This window comes from Chionomys nivalis, chromosome 21, assembly GCF_950005125.1.
Source record: "Chionomys nivalis chromosome 21, mChiNiv1.1, whole genome shotgun sequence".
NCBI classification, from domain to species: Eukaryota; Metazoa; Chordata; class Mammalia; order Rodentia; family Cricetidae; genus Chionomys; species Chionomys nivalis.
In genome coordinates, this window is record NC_080106.1 from 45,551,283 (window position 1) to 45,570,646 (window position 19,364).

General features: G+C 43.7%; 2 non-coding genes and 1 pseudogene across 2 annotated transcripts; 1 reads left to right on the forward strand and 2 right to left on the reverse strand.

Moving 5' to 3' along the window:
- Positions 1-255: 255 nt before the first annotated feature.
- On the reverse strand, positions 256-362 carry LOC130864214 (U6 spliceosomal RNA). Its single transcript, XR_009055913.1, has one exon. It is a non-coding gene; the product is annotated as a U6 spliceosomal RNA (small nuclear RNA).
- Positions 363-5,439: 5,077 nt separating this feature from the next.
- LOC130863799 (phosphoglycerate mutase 1-like) lies at positions 5,440-6,175 on the reverse strand (annotated as a pseudogene).
- An 8,732-nt stretch (positions 6,176-14,907) lies between these two features.
- On the forward strand, positions 14,908-15,009 carry LOC130864224 (U6 spliceosomal RNA). The gene has a single exon (XR_009055921.1). It is a non-coding gene; the product is annotated as a U6 spliceosomal RNA (small nuclear RNA).
- The last annotated feature ends 4,355 nt before the right edge of the window (positions 15,010-19,364 follow it).

Sequence of the window (19,364 nt, forward strand, 5' to 3'; positions counted from 1 at the left end):
CAGAGAAAGCACTGTTGGTTTTGGAAGAAGCCCACACGATCACCATTCTTTATTTGAAAAGCCATTTTTAGCTCATCTAATTCCTGATAGAAGTAAACATCACACTTGGGGTCAATAAATCTTTAGGCAGCCTGAACCACCCATCATAAACCAGCTACTGTAACTGAAAACTGGGCACACACACCAGTGATCCATTATAAAACAAGAGGAACAATTAGACAACCCTGGTAAGGCCCCCAAATACTACTTTTTAAAAAACATATGGAAGGCTTCACATATTTGTGTGTCATCCACGTGCAGTGATCACGCTAATCTTCTCTGCATTGTTCCAATTTTAGTATATGTGCTGCCGAAGTGAGTACCAGAAGTACACACAAGCTAATGTGTAGACTGTGGGTTGTCAGGAGTTGATGCAGATTCAAATACACCAGCTTAAAATACAGTCACTATAGGCATTTCCCATCCAGTTGGAATGGAAAAAAGAAACAGCCAAAGAACAAACCCTGTAGCTGTTCCCATCCTCCAGGGGGAAAGCTTCAGGAGCTCAGAACTCCCCACAGGACGCGTAATGATTTGGGAGACTGTGACTTCGTTCCTGTGCAGCTCCACCTTCCAAGGGTGCAGCGCCTCCAGACATTCTGTCCTTTCATCGAGAGGTTGCCCTTTCACATGTCCTCTACACACCCAGTGATGCTGGACAACCTGGCTCAGATGCTGCAGTTTGTCCTTGTCTCGGGGTTCACTGAAGGCAGGTGATTTTTATGGGTTTCAGAGCTTGGTGCATTGTGCTCCAATGGTCACATGCCATGGAATTTAAGGTGGATGGAAGGTGTACTCCAAGGCCAAAGTATTTCATGGCTGGTGTATGTGTTGACACCTCTGTCATCAGTTGTGGCTTGAATCTGAAATGCCAGTTTTGAATGTTTGCCCCCTTGCTGGTGGTGCTGTTTTTGGGAACCTGTGGAGCCTGCGGGAAATAGAGCCACCCTGGTAGAAGCAATCAAAGGCAAGGGCTTTGGGGGTTACACTTGCCCCTGGCTCCTGCCCTGAAGTCTGGGGTCTCCACCACGTGTGCCTCATGCCATCAATTGAGCTGCCGTACCATGCCCTCTGTGCACTGATGGATGGGACCCTCAGGAACCATGAAGTTTTTCCTGAAGTCAATTCACTCGGGCTTTGTGGTCACAGCAACGTCAGAAAACTAACAGACCTTGCCAGCGCTCTTCCCTGACTCCAGCAAGCCATGCTAACTGAATATGGGGTTCCTCACTGAATGTAGCCAAACCCTGACATGTCCTTCACATACTATAGAGGAAAGAATTATCTTGTTTTTTTTTTGTTATGTGTGTGGGTATGTTATCTGCAGGAATGTCTGTGCCTCGTGCATGTGTTTGCTGCCCACGGAGGACAGAAGAGGGCATCAGATTCTCTGGAACTGGAGTTATGTATGGTTGTGAGCTGCCATGTGGTTACTGGGAGCAAACCCAAGTCCTTTGGAAGAGCATCCAGTGCTCTTAACTACCATCACCCCAGACAAAGAGGAAAGAACTTAGACATGTAAGAGAGGGACATGGGAATGGATTTTTCATGTGTTGCTAACCTAGGCATCAAATTCTGACTTTATCTCCCCAAATGGGACCACAGAAAAGCACTGATAAAAGAAGTGTTACTACCTTCATACTGCCTTAGTGACCACTTCCTGTGAGTGTAGCTGCTACTGGAGAAGCAATGTAATGCTATCGGCCTTCTAATCAATGAAGATGGAAGGATAGAGACCCAGAATAAGCTACCTAGCAACATTCATGGCCCAGATTATCTAGAGGGAAAGTGTCTACCATTGTCAAAAGCAGCAGGCCTGATACAAAAATGACCCAACTTCAGGATGGAAGCTAATCCTGGAAGGGCATGAGCTAGGACTGTGTGTGCAAGCTGCTATGGTTTGAGTGACGGATGTCTCCCAAAGGCCCATATGTTGAAGGGCTTGGTCTCTAGGGTGGTGCTACTGGGGGGAGGTGGTAGGTCCTTTGGGCCTGGGAGCATGCTGTCATATGGACGCTTCCTGTCACCCTTTGCTTCTTGGCCATGAAATCAACTGTTTTCTGGGCCATGTGCACCCTGCTGTGACTGTCTTAACAACCATGCCAGATTGAAAGAAATCTATAAGTTCTTTCAATCAAACTTGTAGTTGGCGAGCTAGAATACTCCTTTCTCTTAGTAGTCAATTATCTCGGGAGTTCTGTTACAGCAATAGTAAGGGGACCAATGCTTAAGCTGGCCGTTTACCTTCCTCAGTCCTTAGGTGTTAGCAGAAGACATGAAACACAGGCCACATTTACTCATCAGACGGCAGTCAGAACGAATGGGAGCATGCTTGCATTGGTGGCCCTTGTGTTCAAGTCCCAAAGGCTTATGTGAAGAGGCCACTTACATGCTTCAGGTACAGTGGGCATACTTAGAATTTCAAGTCTCCTCTAGAGAACCATAAGCTAACCTGGAGGGAGACTTTGTCTCTTCTTACAGCCTTGGTTAGAAAAAGATGTGCTCCCTGCCTGAGGCTGTTTATAAACACCCTTGAAAAGACACTCTAGAATAAACGTTGTTAGAAACCATGTACCATTGTCCTGGGGAACTGTCTCTCAATAAGAATTAAATGTCCCTAACTGGACACATAACCCAGTGTAAAACTAGGACTATAACTAACTATAAACCATTTTTACCAGTGACTATACCCTGTACCAGTGTTACACCAATCTCTATCCCTAACCCTAATCATATGAACTTTGAATTTAATGCTCCCATAGCTCCATTTTTAAGTTTGTATCTAATCCTATTTCTTTAGACACCAGCCCAAGTCTAAATCTAACCGTAACTTAAATCCTAGCAGGAATACTAAAGAAAACCTCACAAATATGAAAAAGAATTAAACTCAAAAGCCAGACTTGTTTCATCTCTATCTGTCTGTCTCTCTCTGTCTCTCTCTGTCTCTCTGTCTCTGTCTCTCTCTCTGTCTCTGTCTCTCTCTCTCACACACACACTACAGTGGAATGACAGAGGGCCGACTCGAGTCAATCTGGCAAAGCTGCTTACTTGCTCTCTACTCCTTAAGACAGCACATAACCCAAAAGTCATTTTAATAAAAGTGAGGCCACCTAAGCTTAAGGAAGAGTTGAGAGACAATCTCACAGGTGCAGTCCCCTCAGACTTGCCAAAGAAACCATAACAGGGTAAAGAAAAAGCAGTCATACTTTTTGTTACTGTCCAACAACTTTTTTGAATGAACACTAACTGCGAAAGATCCTGAACTTCTGACTAATTCGTTTAGGAGTCCAGATAAAAACATGATAAATTAAATCTAGTCAATAGAGAGAGTTCAGTGAGGGGCTGTTCACAACAGGTGTCAGCAAGGAGCATAGAAGGCACATGGAGTAGTTGTGTATTGTGTCACTAGAACATGGAGCGAGAGCGGCTGTGTGCAGAGCACTGACCTGTGCTGGACTTACCCACAGGCAGAGTGGAAACAGGTCTTTCTCTGATCTTTTCCACCCATTTTTGCTCTTGGCTGATGAGATCTAGTTGAAGCCAGAGTACAAGGGAGCTTGCTTATGGGCCTGGAGCATGGCAGAGAAGGGAAGAGGTTAGGTTTGGCATGTCAAATGGAAGGAACCCTACCCAACCCAGCCAAGCCAAGAGTATGAGAAGTAATCCCTCACCTCCAGTATTCCGACTCGGTACTGCTTCCGTTACTGGCTAACTGCTTTAGAACTATTCTTATGGGAAGCAGTGAACTGGAGATCAGGTGTTTGGGACAGAATTCCACCTATGTTTATACTACACAGTGTTGTTTACTTTTATCTGCACCTGTATCAATGGTTTACATTTTACTTGCTAGTGTCTTCTGAAATTGATGGAGGCACCACCATCCTCATTCCCGTTTTCTCCAGAAAGAATGCAGTCGGTTACAATGTTTTAATATGGCTTCATTTGCGTGTGGTCACTGAACCAACCTGATGTGGACTTGACCCAATTATTCCAGCCATCTTCACATTGGATTCTCATCACTGTGTCGTCATTGAACTGAATGATCATAGACACCGGTAAGAGGACTTTACCTCTGTGGGATGGGCTTGGCTTTGCATAGCTGCTCACCTTGCATAGAAATGTCGGCCTCAAAAATCAGCTGAAAATCACAGGAAGGGTGCTGCTGACCCACTCAAATTCATTCCATTTGAATTTTCGGTTGCACTGTCATGGGCATTTTTAAAAAGTGCGATACGATGTGACAGGTGTCCTGAAATCAGGGCCATGTGTCTCTGGAAGAGCAAATGGGTGACAATCTCTAGATCTGAAGTTTACAGGAACACTGAGTCAACCGTGCTGCTGTGAGGCGAGAGTCATATCTGTGCCTCATGTGTTGAGAGAGAGAGCAAATTAGGAAATTTTGACCTTCATAGTTAGTTGACTTTTGTGCAAGAATAGGTAATCCTTAAAAAGCTTGACGGCCTAGTTTCTTTCCAATAATGGTTAATCTCTAATATTTCTAATATGAGCTCTTGTTATATTATTACATATTGCATTATTTATATATTGTATTTATTCAGGATTTAAAGAATTTTAGCTTTGGGAAGAGACTGTAGTTTTCATTGTCAGATTATTTTAAGGTTGCGATATTTAATTTTTTTTATTGCACATCACTCCTTTATTATACTGATCTGGAAAAGAAGATTTAGTGTGCCCAAAACAAGTTCTGGACCCACATGGTAGGGTCAAGCAGCTGGAACATGATTCAAACAGCAAAAGACAAAACCCTGGACATGATCAAGGGGCACTTCACCTCTACAAGACAAGACAGAGGGGTCCTAACACACAGTAAGGGACACTCCTGTCCCTTGAGGACAAGGAGTTTATCCCACTTGATATGAGGAATGGCTTATTTGCTGGTGACCACATAGACTATTTTAATCATCACTAGAAACCTCAGAGGGGTTTTTGTGTGCTGATAAATATATATGTACTTTTGTTTTTGTAAAAGTAAATGTAACACATAGACTTGACAGGATTGATCCCAACCTTCAGTGGCCAGCAGCTTCTCACTGGTCAGGCCACAGCATGGTTCCTCCCTGACCTCCTAAAGCAGACCCTTGTAAATAAAGAACTAAGAAAACTGTAGTTACTACCTCTCAATTCTTCAGGGAAGAGGAGCCGTCCCTGGATGTGGACCAAGAACCTGCACCCTAGAGGTATTACTCTGACTAGATTCTATGAAGGGAGTGGGTGCAGGGGATAAAATACTAAAACAAAATGGGAGCCATGGGTACCTATCTGCAGGTACAACTTAAACTTAATATCCTAAACATCGAGTCAGGGATGGGTGCTGGGAAGGGCACAGGAGGCAGACAGGCAAGGAGGAGGGTCTGGGGGTAGAAGTCTGTCTGTGCGCCTTCACTTCTTGGCCTTGTCCTGAGAAGCCACAGCTTCCATGGCTTTCCGCACGGTCTCTTCATCTCCCAGGAACTGCATGGGTTTAACGGGCTTCAAGTTCTTGTCCATTCATAGACAATGGGAATGCCAGTTGGCAGATTCAGCTCCATGATGGCCTCTTCTGAGAGACCCTCCAGATGCTTGATGATCCCCTGAAGGCTGTTGCTATGGGCCGCAATCAGGACTCTCTTCCCCCTCTTTGATCTGGGGGACAATCTCTTCTTTCCAGAAGGGCAGTGCTCTGGCAATAGTGTCCTTCAGGCTCTCACAGGACGGCAGCTGGTCCTCAATAAGGTCTGCATACCTGCGATCCTTACTGATGTTGCTGTAGAAGGGATGGTCAGGCGCCATTGGCAGTGGTAGGACATCCTAAGATCGCCTCCAGATCTTTACCTGTGCCTCACCATGCTTAGCAGCAGTTTCTGCTTTATTGAGACCAGTCAGACCCCCATAGTGTCGCTCATTGAGGCGCCAGGTCTTGACCACTGGCAGCCACATCTGGTCAATGGCATCCAGGACTGTCAGGAGGGTCCGGATTGCTCTCTTCTGCACGGAGGTGAAGCAGATGTCAAATGCATAGTCAGCATCTCGTAATGCCTGTCCACTGCGCTTCACCTCCTTGTGGCCCGCTGAAGCAGTTCAAGAGGTTCCAGGTGCTCTAGCCGTGCTGGATGAGGACCAGCTTGTAGGCGGCCATGGCGATAGGCAAGGGGATGCAGCAGAGCAATTTAACTTTTTTTAGTCTCTCTCTCTCTGTGTGTGTGTGTGTGTGTGTGCATGTGTGTATACCTTTTTTTTTCTGAGACAAGGTTTCTCTGTAGCTTTGGAGACTTTCTGGAACTCGCTCTGTAGACCAGGCTGGTTTTGAACGCACAGAGTCTCTGCCTTCTGAGTGCTGGGATTAAAGGCATGTACAACCACTGCTGACATGTATACCAAGTCTTAAAGACTTGTTTAGGGGCTGAGTAGCTAGCTGGGTGGGTAATGGGCTCTCTGTGCAAATGCAAGGACCTGAGTTCAGGTCCCTGAACACACATAAAGATGAACGTGGTCGCATTGGCCTAACCCCAGGGTTCTTATAGTGAGACGAGAGAACAGGCAGTGGAATCTCCAGAAGCTTGGGGACCAGTTAGCCTGGCACTCGGGATGCACAGAACAAGAAACCCTTACTCACACATGTGGGAAGTAGGATGGGAGAGAAGGATCAGTAATTAAGAGTATGTACTGCTCTTGTAGAGGACCAAGTTCTGTTCCCAGCCCTCATGTCAGGCAGGTTGATGTTCTGTCTCCAAATCCACGGCATCCAGTGTCTTCTTGTGGTCTGCTTGTAACCACAATCACAAACACACACACACACATGTGCACATACTATAATTTTTTAGAAAGGTGGATGGCAAAGATTCTCATTGAGGCTATATTCTGACTTACACATGCCTGACTCACACTCAGGTACAGGAGTACAGGTCACACACAGACCTCCACATGCCTGCACCCACACTCAGGTACAGGAACACAGATCACACACAGAACTACACATGCCTGAACTCACACTCAGGTACAGGAACACAGATCACACACAAATATCACTGACATACAAAAAAATAGACATTAGTTGATAATACTTCACAGTTTCTTGTTATGGAAGCCTGTTGGTAGAATTTTACATCTCTGTAATAATATTGATATTGCGGATTATAAATATTTATTATGTTGTATGTAATACAGTATGGACAAGGGATTACCCCCTCCTTACGGATTGGGTGGGCAGTATGGACAAGGGATTCCCTCCTCCTTACAGAGTGGGTGGGCTGTATGGACTGGGTATTACCCTTTCCTTATGGAGTGGGTGGGCAATAGGGAGAAGGGATTACCCCCTCTCTCAGTTCTTTTTTTTTCTTGATTATCCTTCAAAGTAAAGCTTATACAGAGAAAAGGAACAATGTTCTCAGTTCTAACAATGCTTTGGCACGTAGCAAACAACTGCTTGTCTTTACAAAGAAACACATGTGCGTTTCTTACTAAAGCTTTCGTTAAATTAATAAACTTTCAAAAGAACGTGATTATCTTTAAAAGTAAAGCTTGTACTGAGAAAAGTAACACTGATCTCAGTTCTTTTTTTATTTATTTATTAAAGATTTCTGCCTTCTCGGTTGATGAGAAGCCAAGGACAATGGCACTAGGTTTCGATCCTAATACATGAACTGGCTTTGTGGGAGCGTAGCCTGTTTGGATGCTCACCTTCCTGGACCTAGATAGAAGTGGGAGGACCTTGGTCTTCCTGTAGAACAGGGAATTTGGACTGCTCTTCAGTATCGAGAGGGAGGGGGAGTGGACTGGGGGAAGGAGAAGTGAAGTGGGGATAGGGGGAGGGGAGCAGGGGGAGGGGGCAATATGTGGGAGGAGGGGGAGGGAAATGGGAAACGGGGAGCAGTTGGAAATTTTAATTAAAAAAGAATAATAAAAAAAAAGATTTCTGCCTTCTCCCCGCCACCACCTCCCATTTCCCTCCCCCTCCCCCATCAAGTCCCCCTCCCTCATCATGCCTAAGAGTAATCTGGGTTCCCTGCCCTGTGGGAAGTCCAAGGACCACCCACCTCCATCAAGGTCTAGTAAGGTGAGCATCCAAACTGCCTAGGCTCCCACAAAGCCAGTACGTGCAGTAGGATCAAAAACCCATTGCCATTGTTCTTGAGTTCTCAGTAGTCCTCATTGTCCATTATGTTCAGCAAGTCTGGTTTTATCCCGTGCTTTTTTTTTCAGACCCAGGCCAGCTGGCCTTGGAGTTCCTGATAGAACATCCCCATTGTCTCAGTGTGTGGGTGCACCCCTCGCGGTCCTGAGTTCCTTGCTCGTGCTCTGTCTCCTACTCTTGATTTGGACCTTGAGATTTCAGTCCGGTGCTCCAATGTGGGTCTTTGTCTCTGTCTCCTTTCATGGCCTAAATGTTTTTCTTAGGGTTCACCTTCTTAATTAGCTTCTCTAGGATCACGCATGATAGGCTCAACGTCCCCTATTCATGGCTAGAAACCAAATATGAGTGAGTACATCCCATGTTCCTCTTTTTGGGTCTGGCTCACCTCACTCAGGATAGTGTTTTCTATTTCCATCCATTTGCCTGCAAAATTCAGGAAGTCATTGTTTTTTACTGCTGAGTAGTACTCTAATATGTATATATTCCATACTTTCTTCATCCATTCTTCCATTGAAGGGCATCTAAGTTGTTTCCAGGTTCTGGCTATTACAAACAATGCTGCTATGAACATAGTTGAGCATATACTTTTGCTGTATGATAGGGCATTTCTTGGGTATATTCCCAAGAGTGGTATTGCTGGGTCCAGGGGTAGGTGGATCCCGAAATTCCTGAGAAACCGCCACACTGTTTTCCAAAGTGGTTGCACAAGTTTGCATTCCCACCATCAATGGATGAGTGTACCCCTTTCTCCACAACCTCTCCAGCAAAGGCTATCATTGGTGTTTTTGATTTTAGCCATTCTGACAGGTGTAAGATGGTATCTTAAAGTTGTCTTGATTTGCATTTCGCTGATCGCTAAGGAAGTTGAGCATGACCTTAAAAGTCTTTTGGCCATTCGAACTTCTTCTGTTGAGAATTCTCTGTTCAGCTCAGTGCCCCATTTTTAAATTGGGTTGATTAGCCCTTTACGGTCTACTTTCTTGAGTTCTCTATATATTTTGGAGATCAGACCTTTGTCTGTTGCGGGGTTGGTGAAGATCTTCTCCCAGTCAGTGGGTTGCCTTTTTGTCTTAGTGACTGTGTCCTTTGCTTTACAGAAGCTTCTCAATCTCAGGAGATCCCATTTATTCAATGATGCCCTTAATGTCTGTGCTGCTGGGGTTGTACGTAGGAAGTGGTCTCCTGTGCCCATGTGTTGTAGAGTACTTCCCACTTTCTCTTCTATCAGGTTCAGTGTGTTCGGACTGATATTGAGGTCTTTAATCCATTTGGACTTGAGTTTTGTGCATGGTGATAGATATGGATCTATTTTCATTCTTCTACAGGCTGACATCCAGTTTTGCCAGCACCATTTGTTAAAGATGCTCTCTTTTTTCCATTGTATACTTTTAGCTCCTTTATCAAAAATCAGGTGTTCATAGGTTTGTGGGTTAAAGCTAGGGTCTTCTATTCGATTCCATTGGTCGACTTCTCTGTTTCTATGCCAATACCAAGCTGTTTTCAATACTGTAGCTCTTTAATAGAGTTTGAAGTCAGGGATGGTAATGCCTCCAGACGATCCTTTATTGTATAAGATTGTTTTAGCTATCCTGGGTTTTTTGTTTTTCCATATAAAGTTGATTATTGTCTTTTCCAGATCTGTGAAGAATTTTGATGGGATTTTGATGGGGATTGCGTTGAATCTATAGATTGCTTTTGGTAGAATTGCCATTTTTACTATGTTGATCCTCCCAATCCAAGAGCAAGGGAGATCCTTCCATTTTCTGGTGTCCTCATCGATTTCTTTCTTCAAAGACTTAAAGTTCTTGTCAAATAGATCTTTCACTTCATTGGTTAGAGTTACCCCAAGATATTTTATGCTATTTGTGGCTATCGTGAAAGGTGATGCTTCTCTGATTTCCCTCTCTGCTTCCTCATCCTTTGTGTATAGGAAGGCAACTGATTTTTTGGAGTTGATCTTGTATCCTGCCACATTCCCAAAGGTGTTTATCAGCTGTAGGAGTTCTTTGGTAGTGTTTTTTGGGTCGCTTATGTATACTATCATATCATCTGCAAATAACGAAAGCTTAATTTCTTCCTTTCCAATACAAATCCCCTTGATCCCCTTATGTTGTCTTATTGCTATTGCTAGAACTTCAAGCACTATATTGAAGAGGTATGGAGAGAGTGGACATCCTTGTCGTGTTCCTGATTTTAGTGCGATGGCTTTGAGTTTTTCTCCGTTTAATTTAATGTTGGCTGTCGGCTTGCTGTAAATAGCTTTTATTATATTTAGGTATGATCCTTTTATCCCTAATCTCTCCAAGACCTTCATCATAAAGGGGTGTTGAATTTTGTCGAATGCTTTTTCAGCATCTAATGAAATGATCATATGGTTTTTTTTCTTTCAGTTTATTTATATTGTTGATTACATTGATAGATTTGCATATGTTGAACCAGCCCTGCATCTCTGGGATGAAGCCTACTTGATCATAATGGATAATTTTTCTGATGTGTACTTGGATTCGGTTTGCCAGTATTTTATTGAGGATTTTTGCATCAATGTTTATGAGTGAGATAGGCCTGTAATTCTCTTTCTTGGTTGGGTCTTTGTGTGGTTTTGGTATCAGGGTAACTGTAGCTTCATAAAAGGAATTTTGCAATGTCTCTTCTGTTTCTATATTGTGAAATACATTAAGAAGTATAGGTATTAGCTCTTCTTGGAAGGTCTGGTAGAATTCTGCATTGAAACCATCTGGTCCTGGGCCTTTTTGGAAGGGAGATTTTTGATAACCATTTCTAATTCTTCGCGACTAACCAGTCTATTTAGATCGTTCACCTGTTCTTGGTTTAGCTTTGGTATATGGTACTTATCTAAAAAATGTCCATTTCTTTTGCATTTTCCAGTTTTGTGGCATACAGGCTTTTGTAGTAAGATCTAATGAGTCTCTGAATTTCCTCCTGTGTCTGTGGTTATGTCCCCCTTTTCATTTCTGATCTTATTTATTTGCATGTTCTCTCTCTGTCGTTTAATTAGTTTGGATAGGAGTTTGTCGATTTTGTTGATTTTCTCTAAGAACCAACTTTTTGTTTGATTGATTCTTTGGACTGTTTTCTGTGCTTCTATTTTGTTGATTTCCGCCCTCAGTTTGATTATTTCCAGTCTTCTACTCCTCCTGGGTGCTTCTGCTTCTTTTTTTTTCTAGAGTTTTCAGGTGTGCTGTTAAGTCCCCAATGTATGCTTTCTCCGTTTTCTTTAAGTGGGCACTTAGTGCTATGAACTTTCCTCTGAGCACTGCTTTCATCGTGTCCCATAGTTTTGAATATGTTGTCTCTTTATTTTCATTAAATTCAAGGAAGACTTTAATTTCTTTCTTAATTTCTTCCTTGACCCAGGTGTGGTTCAGTAGTTGACTGTTCAGTTTCCATGAGTTTGTTGGCTTTTGGGGGGTAGCATTGTTGTTGCCTTCTAGCTTTAATCCGTGGTGATCTGATAAGACACAGGAGGACACTGATTTTTTTGTATCTGTGGAGGTTTCCTTTGTTACCGAGTATGTGGTCAATTTTCGAGAAGGTTCCATGAGCTGCAGAGAAGAAGGTATATTCTTTCCTATTTGGGTGGAGTGTTCTATAGATGTCAGTTAAGTCCATTTGCTTCATTACCTCCAACAATTCTCTTAAGTCTCTATTAGGTTTCTGTCTGATTGACCTGTCCATTGGTGAGAGAGGTGTGTTGAAGTCTCCTACTACTAGTGTGTGTGGTTTGATGTCTGCCTTGAGTTTTAGTAATATTTCTTTTACATAAGTGGGTGCTTTTATATTAGGGGCGTAGATATTCAGGATTGAGACTTCATCCTGATGAATTGTTCCTGTTATGAGTATAAAGTGTCCATCTCGATCTCTTTGATTGATTTTAGTTTGAAGTCCATTTTGTTAGAAATAAGTATGGCCACACTTGCTTTTTTCTTAGGACCATTTGCTTGAAAAACCTTTTCCCATCCCTTTACTCTGAGTAGATGCCTGTCTTTGTGGTTGAGATGTGTTTCTTGCAAACAGCAGAATGTTGGATCCTGTTTACGTATCCAATCTTTTAGTCTGTGTCTTTTTATAGGTGAATTGAGACCATTAATGTTAAGTGATATTAATGGCCAGTGGTTGATTACTCTGGTTATTCCTATTGTTTTTTGTAGTAGAGTTTGTGTGTCTCCCTTCTTTGAGTCATGCTGGTGAAGGGTCGCTAGATGCCTGAGTTATTGTGTAGGCAGTGTTGGCTATGTTGGATTCCTTGGGTTGTGATTTTCCTTCTATTACTTTCTGTAGGGCTGGATTTGTGGCTACATATTGTTTAAATTTGTTCTTATCCTGGAATGTCTTGTTTTCTCCATTGATAGTGAACGATAGCTTGGCTGGGTATAGTAGTTTGGGTTTGCATCCATGGTCTCTTAGTTTCTGCAGTACCTCTATCCAGGACCTTCTGGCTTTCATGGTTTCCATAGAGAAGTCAGGTGTAAGTCTGATCGGTTTACCTTTATAAGTAACTTGCCCTTTTTCCTTTGCAGCTCTTAATATTCTTTCCTTTATCTGTATATTTTGTGTTTTGATTATAATATGGCAAGGGGATGTTTTTCTTTGATCCAGTCTGTTTGGTGTTCTGTATGCTTCTTGAATATTCAAAGGAATATCTTTCTTTATGTTGGGAAAGTTTTCTTCTATAATTTTGTTAAAAATATTTTCTGGACCTTTGAGTTGTGACTCTTCTCCTTCTTGTATCCCTATTATTCTTAGGTTTGGTCTTTTTATTGTGTCCCATATTTCCTGAATGTTTTGTGATGAAACTTTGTTGGTTTTGCTGTTTTCTTTGATCAGTGCATTTATTTTCTCTGTGTTGTCTTCAGAATCTGAGATTCTTTCTTCTGTATCTCTTGTAGTCTGTTGATTATGCTTGTATCTGTAGCCTCTGCTAGTTGACCTAGATTTTCCATATCCAACTGGTCCTCATTTTGTGTTTTCTTCCTTGCTTCAGTTTCTGTTTTCAATTCTTGAACTGTTTCCATTACCTGTTTGATCATTTTTTCTTGGTTTCCCAGGGCATCATTTACGTATTTACTCATTTCATCAAACTTTTTGTTATACTTCTCATCCATTTCTATAAGGGTGTTTTTTACATGTTGTTTAAGGGACTTTATTGCTTTCATAAATTCAATTTTTTCCACTTCTTCTGTGTTAGGGTGTTCAAGTCCTTCTGTTGTAAGATCATTGGGTTCTGGTGTTTTCATGTTGTTTTTCATATTGTTGGGTGAATTCTTGCCTTGGCGCCTGCTCATCTCCTCCTAACAATGCTATCTAATGGGTCTTTTAAGTCAAGAACAGGTTTCCCTGCTGGCCAAGGGCTCCCCTTACAAAGTGCCCTCGCTCCATTTCCTGGCTCCTGACCTGGGCCAAGATCGCTCTCACCACTCAGAAGGATCTTCAGGACCAGGACCAGGCTCCCCATTTGCCCAGGACCTCGTCCACAAAAGGCCTACCCCTCTGTAGGCCAGCCACCAAAACAGAGAAACTCCCGCTGTCCTCTGCCCCGAGCTCCCGACCCAGTGCCCAAACAGGCTAAACTGGGTGATCCCGCAGCCCTGCAGAAGGGAGGGGGAGTGGAAGAGGGCCCTGGGCACAAGCTGGGATGTGCCAGAAATAGAGAGGTCGCAGCAGAGGAGGAGCAGCCCCATCAGAGGGTATCAGCCTTCGCAGGCTTATCAGGGGGGTGAAGGGGGTCTGAGAATGCTCCCGCTCCATTTCTTGTGTCTCGGCATGGGCCCAGAACACTCTCCCCACTCAGGAGGGTCTTCAGGGACAGGACACGGCTCCCCGTTCGCCCTTGAACCTCGCCAATAAAAGGCCTCCCTCTCTACAGGCCAGGCCCCAAAAAACCTACTTGATTTAATTGAAGTGGGGCGAACTGCTCTCAGTGTGGGCTTCACTATTTCATGCCTGGACTATCCCCCATCCACCACTTCCGTCTGCGCAGGCCAGGGGTCCGCCGCTTCCGTCCCCCCCCCTCAGTTCTGAGTTGCTTTTGTCCCCAGAAAGTTGGACCATGTCACAATTTCGGACCATTTAGAAATCCTAAAGTGTACTTTTAGAGAAATGTCAGTAGTGAGCTGTCCTCATCTTCTTACATCCAAGTCCCCAGATTTTTGCCTGTGAACTCTGGTTCAACAAAGGAGCCTCCTTTATTCTTCCTTCTCTCCACAATGAGATTCTGGTTGTTGACCTGCAGACTATGTCTTCCTATTCCTTAATCCTGTTTGGATCTTTATGACCATGGGCCTCTTGTAGACTGTCAGAGGCTTCCTTGTGGATGGTAGCTTGAAAGAAAATGGCCTCTATAGACTCCAAGATTTGAACTTGATCATCAAGAGTGACACTATTTGAAAGGCTTAGGAGGTATGGCCTTGTTGGAGGAAGTGTGTCACTGGGGATGGGCTTTGGTGTAGAACTCTTAACTACTTTTTTAGTCTGCCTGCCTGTCACCATGCTTCCTGCCATGATGTTAGGAAACCTCTGAAAGTATAAGCAAGCCCCCAATTAAATGCTTTTTTAATAAGAGTTGCCTTGGTCATGATGTCTCTTCACACCCACAGAACAATGACTAGGATACTTGCTAACCAACCTTGCCTTCATGATACTCTCTACTCCACTGTCATATGAATATGATAAAACAATCTCTTTATTATGTCATATTTGCCTGTAATAACGTCTCTTTGGTGCTTACTTCCTTAGCACACATACTAAAACTGTACCAATACTGAGATTAGCATGGCTCTGCACAAGAATGATATGCAAATTTTGAAGTATTCCCTATATTAAAGAAAAAAAGGACTCTCTTCTTTCCACTTGTTGGGTAAAATCTTTATTTCTTACATGGCACTTTCAGACTTCCCTAAGGTGGCCCAGTCTCATATGTACTGTCCCCAGGCCATCTGTCTACTCACAATGACTGCCCCCACTGCACTGCGCTCCTCTGGATGTGATGACTGCCCCCACTGCACTGCGCTCATCTGCATGTGATGACTGCACCCACTGCACTGCGCTCATCTGCATGTGATGACTGCACCCACTGCACTGCGCTCATCTGCATGTGATGACTGCCCCCACTGCACTGTGCTCATCTGCATGTGATGACTGCCCCCACTTGATGGAGGAATTACTTTCATTTAATAAAGAAACTGCCTTGGCCCATTTATAGGCCAGCCCTTAGGTGGGTGGAGTAAACAGAAGAGAATGCTGGGAGAAAGAAGCAGTTTCAGGGAGTCGCCATGATTCTCCCACTCCAGACTGACGCAGGTTAAGGTCTTTCCTGGTAAGCCAGCTTGTGGTATTACACAGAATATTAGAAATGGGTTAGATCAATATGTAAGAGCTAGCAAATAAGAGGCTGTAGCTAATGGGCCAGGCAGTGATTAAAAGAATACAGTCTCCATGTAATTATTTTGGGTAAAGCCATGCGGGCAGCCAGGTGCCAGGGACGCAGCCCCGCTGCTCTTATTACAACAGAGTGGCACCCAACGTGCACTGCGCTCATCTGCATGTGATGACTGCCCCCACTGCACTGCGCTCATCTGCATGTGATGACTGCCCCAACTGCACTGCGCTCATCTGCATGTGATGACTGCACCCACTGCACTGTGCTCATCTGGATGGACCATGCCCACTGCACTGTGCTCATCTGGATGTGGGCTATGCCTTTCCATGGGTCTGAATCCTAGAATGAGCTGAGTACACACGTTCTTTGGTCTGTTTCCTGATGATGCAATGTGACCAGGTAAGCAAGCCACTGTGACATTTCCACAAGCTCGCAGCTCCTCAGTTAACACAACGAGAAGACTTGCAGACAGAAACTGCGCAATACTCCCAAAATACACAGGAAAGGTACTTGAAAAATTTCAGTATCTTTTGCACTGAGGCAGGCAGATCTCTGTGAGTTTGAGGCTGTCCTGGTCTACTTAGTGAGTTTCAGGACAGTCAGTTACACAACAAGACCCGGTCTAAGATTTGTTTTGTTTGTTTGTTTTGGTTTTATCAGACTCGGTTTCTTTATGTAGCCTTGGCTGTTCTGGAACTTGCTCTGTAGACCAGGCTGACTTCAAACTCACAGAGATCTGCCTGGCTTTGCCTCTTTTGTGCTGGGATTAAAGGTGTGCACTGCCACTGCCTGACTGACTTTGCCTAAAAAAAATGGAGAAAGAAATTTGTTATCTCTTCCTGATAAAAGTCCAAAGAATGTATTTTAACATATTAGCAAACAAATATCTAAAACACACACACACACACACAATTCAACGATATCGTTGGCTACTGAGCTAGTTTGGGGCCAGCCTAGAATATGTGAGACTCCACCATCATCTAAAACCAAACCAAACCAAACCAAACCAAAATGTTATGGTTGAACAAAAAGTGTCCAACAGGCTCATGCTTTTGAACACTTGTTTCCCATCTGGTGGCATAGTTTGTGGAGGTTTGGAACATGGAGGAGGTAGAGATTAGCTGGAGGAAGTGGGTTGCTGGGCAACCTTGAAATTTATAACCTGGCTCAACTTCCTGTCCTGTCTCTGTTTTAATCTTCCCAGAAGTGAGCAACCGTCCACAGTCTGACAGCTTCCAGCCATGGCTGCAGCTGTGCTTTCCCCGCTGCCCTGGGCCAGGTCCCCTTCAGCGAGGGATCAGAAGGCTCTCCTTACTGTGCTCCAGGCATGCGTTCTATCACAGGCCAATCAATGATCATACAAGGAAGCAGCTACAGAAATGGAAGTGTGTGATTGTAGATCGAGTCCAGTTGCTTCCACTTCATGTCTGTCTTGTTTGAGCAGAGTTTGCACAGCTGGCTGCCTGTGATTGCCTGAGACTTGACTTCTTGTCACACTAGGAGGTCACAATCTGGTTTCAAGTTGAGGTTGCAACCAAATGCATGGAGAAACGTTTAAACTCACCGTAATGGAGCTGGAGAGGCAGACTTATGCCACACACTTCAATTTAGTGAACTGTTCAGAGCAATTGCAGATAGGGACTGGAGTAGCTGCTTTTCATACTGAACTATCGCTGTAGGTGAGGAACCCCCCTGACTCCATTTTGGAGGCAGGAGCCATTATGCTATATTGTTAAAAGTAAGTTTCCATGTGCTGTAAGAGCTGAGTTTCCATTTCAAAGTCTCTGCTTTCTGGAATCTAATCTGCCCCCACTCATGCCCTTGACTTGTTTTTGAGAACACCCTGACCTTCCCTGGTCACCCCAACCTTTCCTAATTACATGGTGACCGCATGGTGATGGCTGTAGAACTTTTGAGATTTTTCTGTACTTCCTCATTGCTCCATTGTCTTGCTTCTGTGAACTAGCTTTGCCGCTACTCATGATTTTATTTCTTAAAAGGGGCCTAAGAGGTGACCTCAGGGAGGTTCTTTAACCTGACTTAGGAGGCCGTCACTGGCCATATTTCAGGAACACCCCAATAAAAATCAGGCCTGCTTCAAATTTGGCTCAAAAATTGTGGTAGTGCTTTTTTTTCTCATGGTGGAATTAACAGAAGTGAGTATCCTTTGTTGATTAATGGCCCAAGATGCAGGTAAGGCTAGTTGTAGCATCATTATAGGCTGTATACTCATAATTATTTTTTGTAACTTTTCCTCATGCACACCAGACTATATTAAAACAAACGTCCCACCTGTTAGTAGAAAAGTATTACTACATGGTTGTAAGTGCTTTTGGACAGAATTCAAGAAAGTTTGACCTAACTTGGTCTCAGAAAAGGTTTAACATCGGCTGAGTCACTTCAGAGTAGTCTTGATAAAAATCACATGGAAACAAAACACATATATTTTCATTAATTTTAAACGGAAATGTGTTATTTCATTTTTCAAATTTCTATATTTATTTGTTGTGTGTGTGCACATATTCCACAGATTTCTCTTGGGCATCAGAGGACAACTTGTGGGGTTGGATCTCTCTTCCCACCATGTGGGTCCCAGGAAAAGCGCCTTTTGTCCCATGAGCCATCTCACCAGCCCTGAAATATGTCATCTACAAAAAGTATGAACACAGGTGACACATCACAGAGACATTGATCCTAGCAATAAAAATCACAGACATCTTTGTTGTATGACGTGTGAACGTCGTTTCTACTTACTGCTCTTTGGAGGCCATGTGGTTTGCACTCCTTTAATCCAGTACTGCAGAGGCAGAGGCAGAGGCAGAAGCAGGTGGATCTTCTGTGAGTTTAAGGCCAGCCTGGGCTATGTAGAGAGTTCCTGGCTAGCCAAGCTAGACAGTGATACCTGTAAAAAACAAAGCAAGTGAACCAACCAAACAAACCCTTGGGAATTTTTATTTAAAAGACTTGGTTGCCTTCTTAATGTACCTTAAAAGATTAAAAAGGCTTCAGAAGTTCCCAAACAAATCTGTGGCTCAAAATTGGCAAAGGTTGCTTGCTAGAGAGTCCCTTAGCTAAAATAACCCAAGTAAGGCCCAGGAGACCTCAGACTGGTGTTGATTCTTTGTTCTTTTCCAGAAAATACAAGACTTTGAAAGCTGAGAAGGATGCTCTTGTTTGCAGAAGCACGAGCGTTTCAGTTAGTTAGCTGAAATGGTGGGAAAAGACTTCCATCTCTTCCTGCTCTCCTTGGAATATTCTGCAGTAGATACGTTTGTCCACTGAGTTTGTCCTATGGAGGGCCTGCTTTGGAACAGGAAGCCTCTGCCACTCAATAGCCAAGGGGTTTGGAGCAGCAGTGTTTTTATCGTGGAGACTGAGTTTTCTAATCTAAGTGGCAATGCTAATCCCTTCTCTGAAACATGACTGAGGTGCACCTGTTCTGAGACTCCTCTGAGCAGTTTGTCAGTTTGAAAAAGAACGTAGACTTATGCTTAAGGGAGTTCAGTAGCAAAAGTGAGCCCTATAGTGGGGCTGTAGCTTTGTGGATAGAGTGCTTGCCTAGTAGGAGGAAGTTGATTCCTCCCACTCCTGCCCAGACCACTGAAGCAGCAGGATGTGATCTGCCCCACTGAAAAAAGGTACTCAGCCACATGGCTAACATAGATCAGAAAAATGGGTTAATCAAGCTGTGAGAGTTAGCCAGTGAGAGGCTAGAGCTAATGGGCCAATCAGCTAATTTATGGAGACCTATGTGTGATTTTCTTTGGGGATAAACTGTTGTGGGGTACTAGTTGGAAC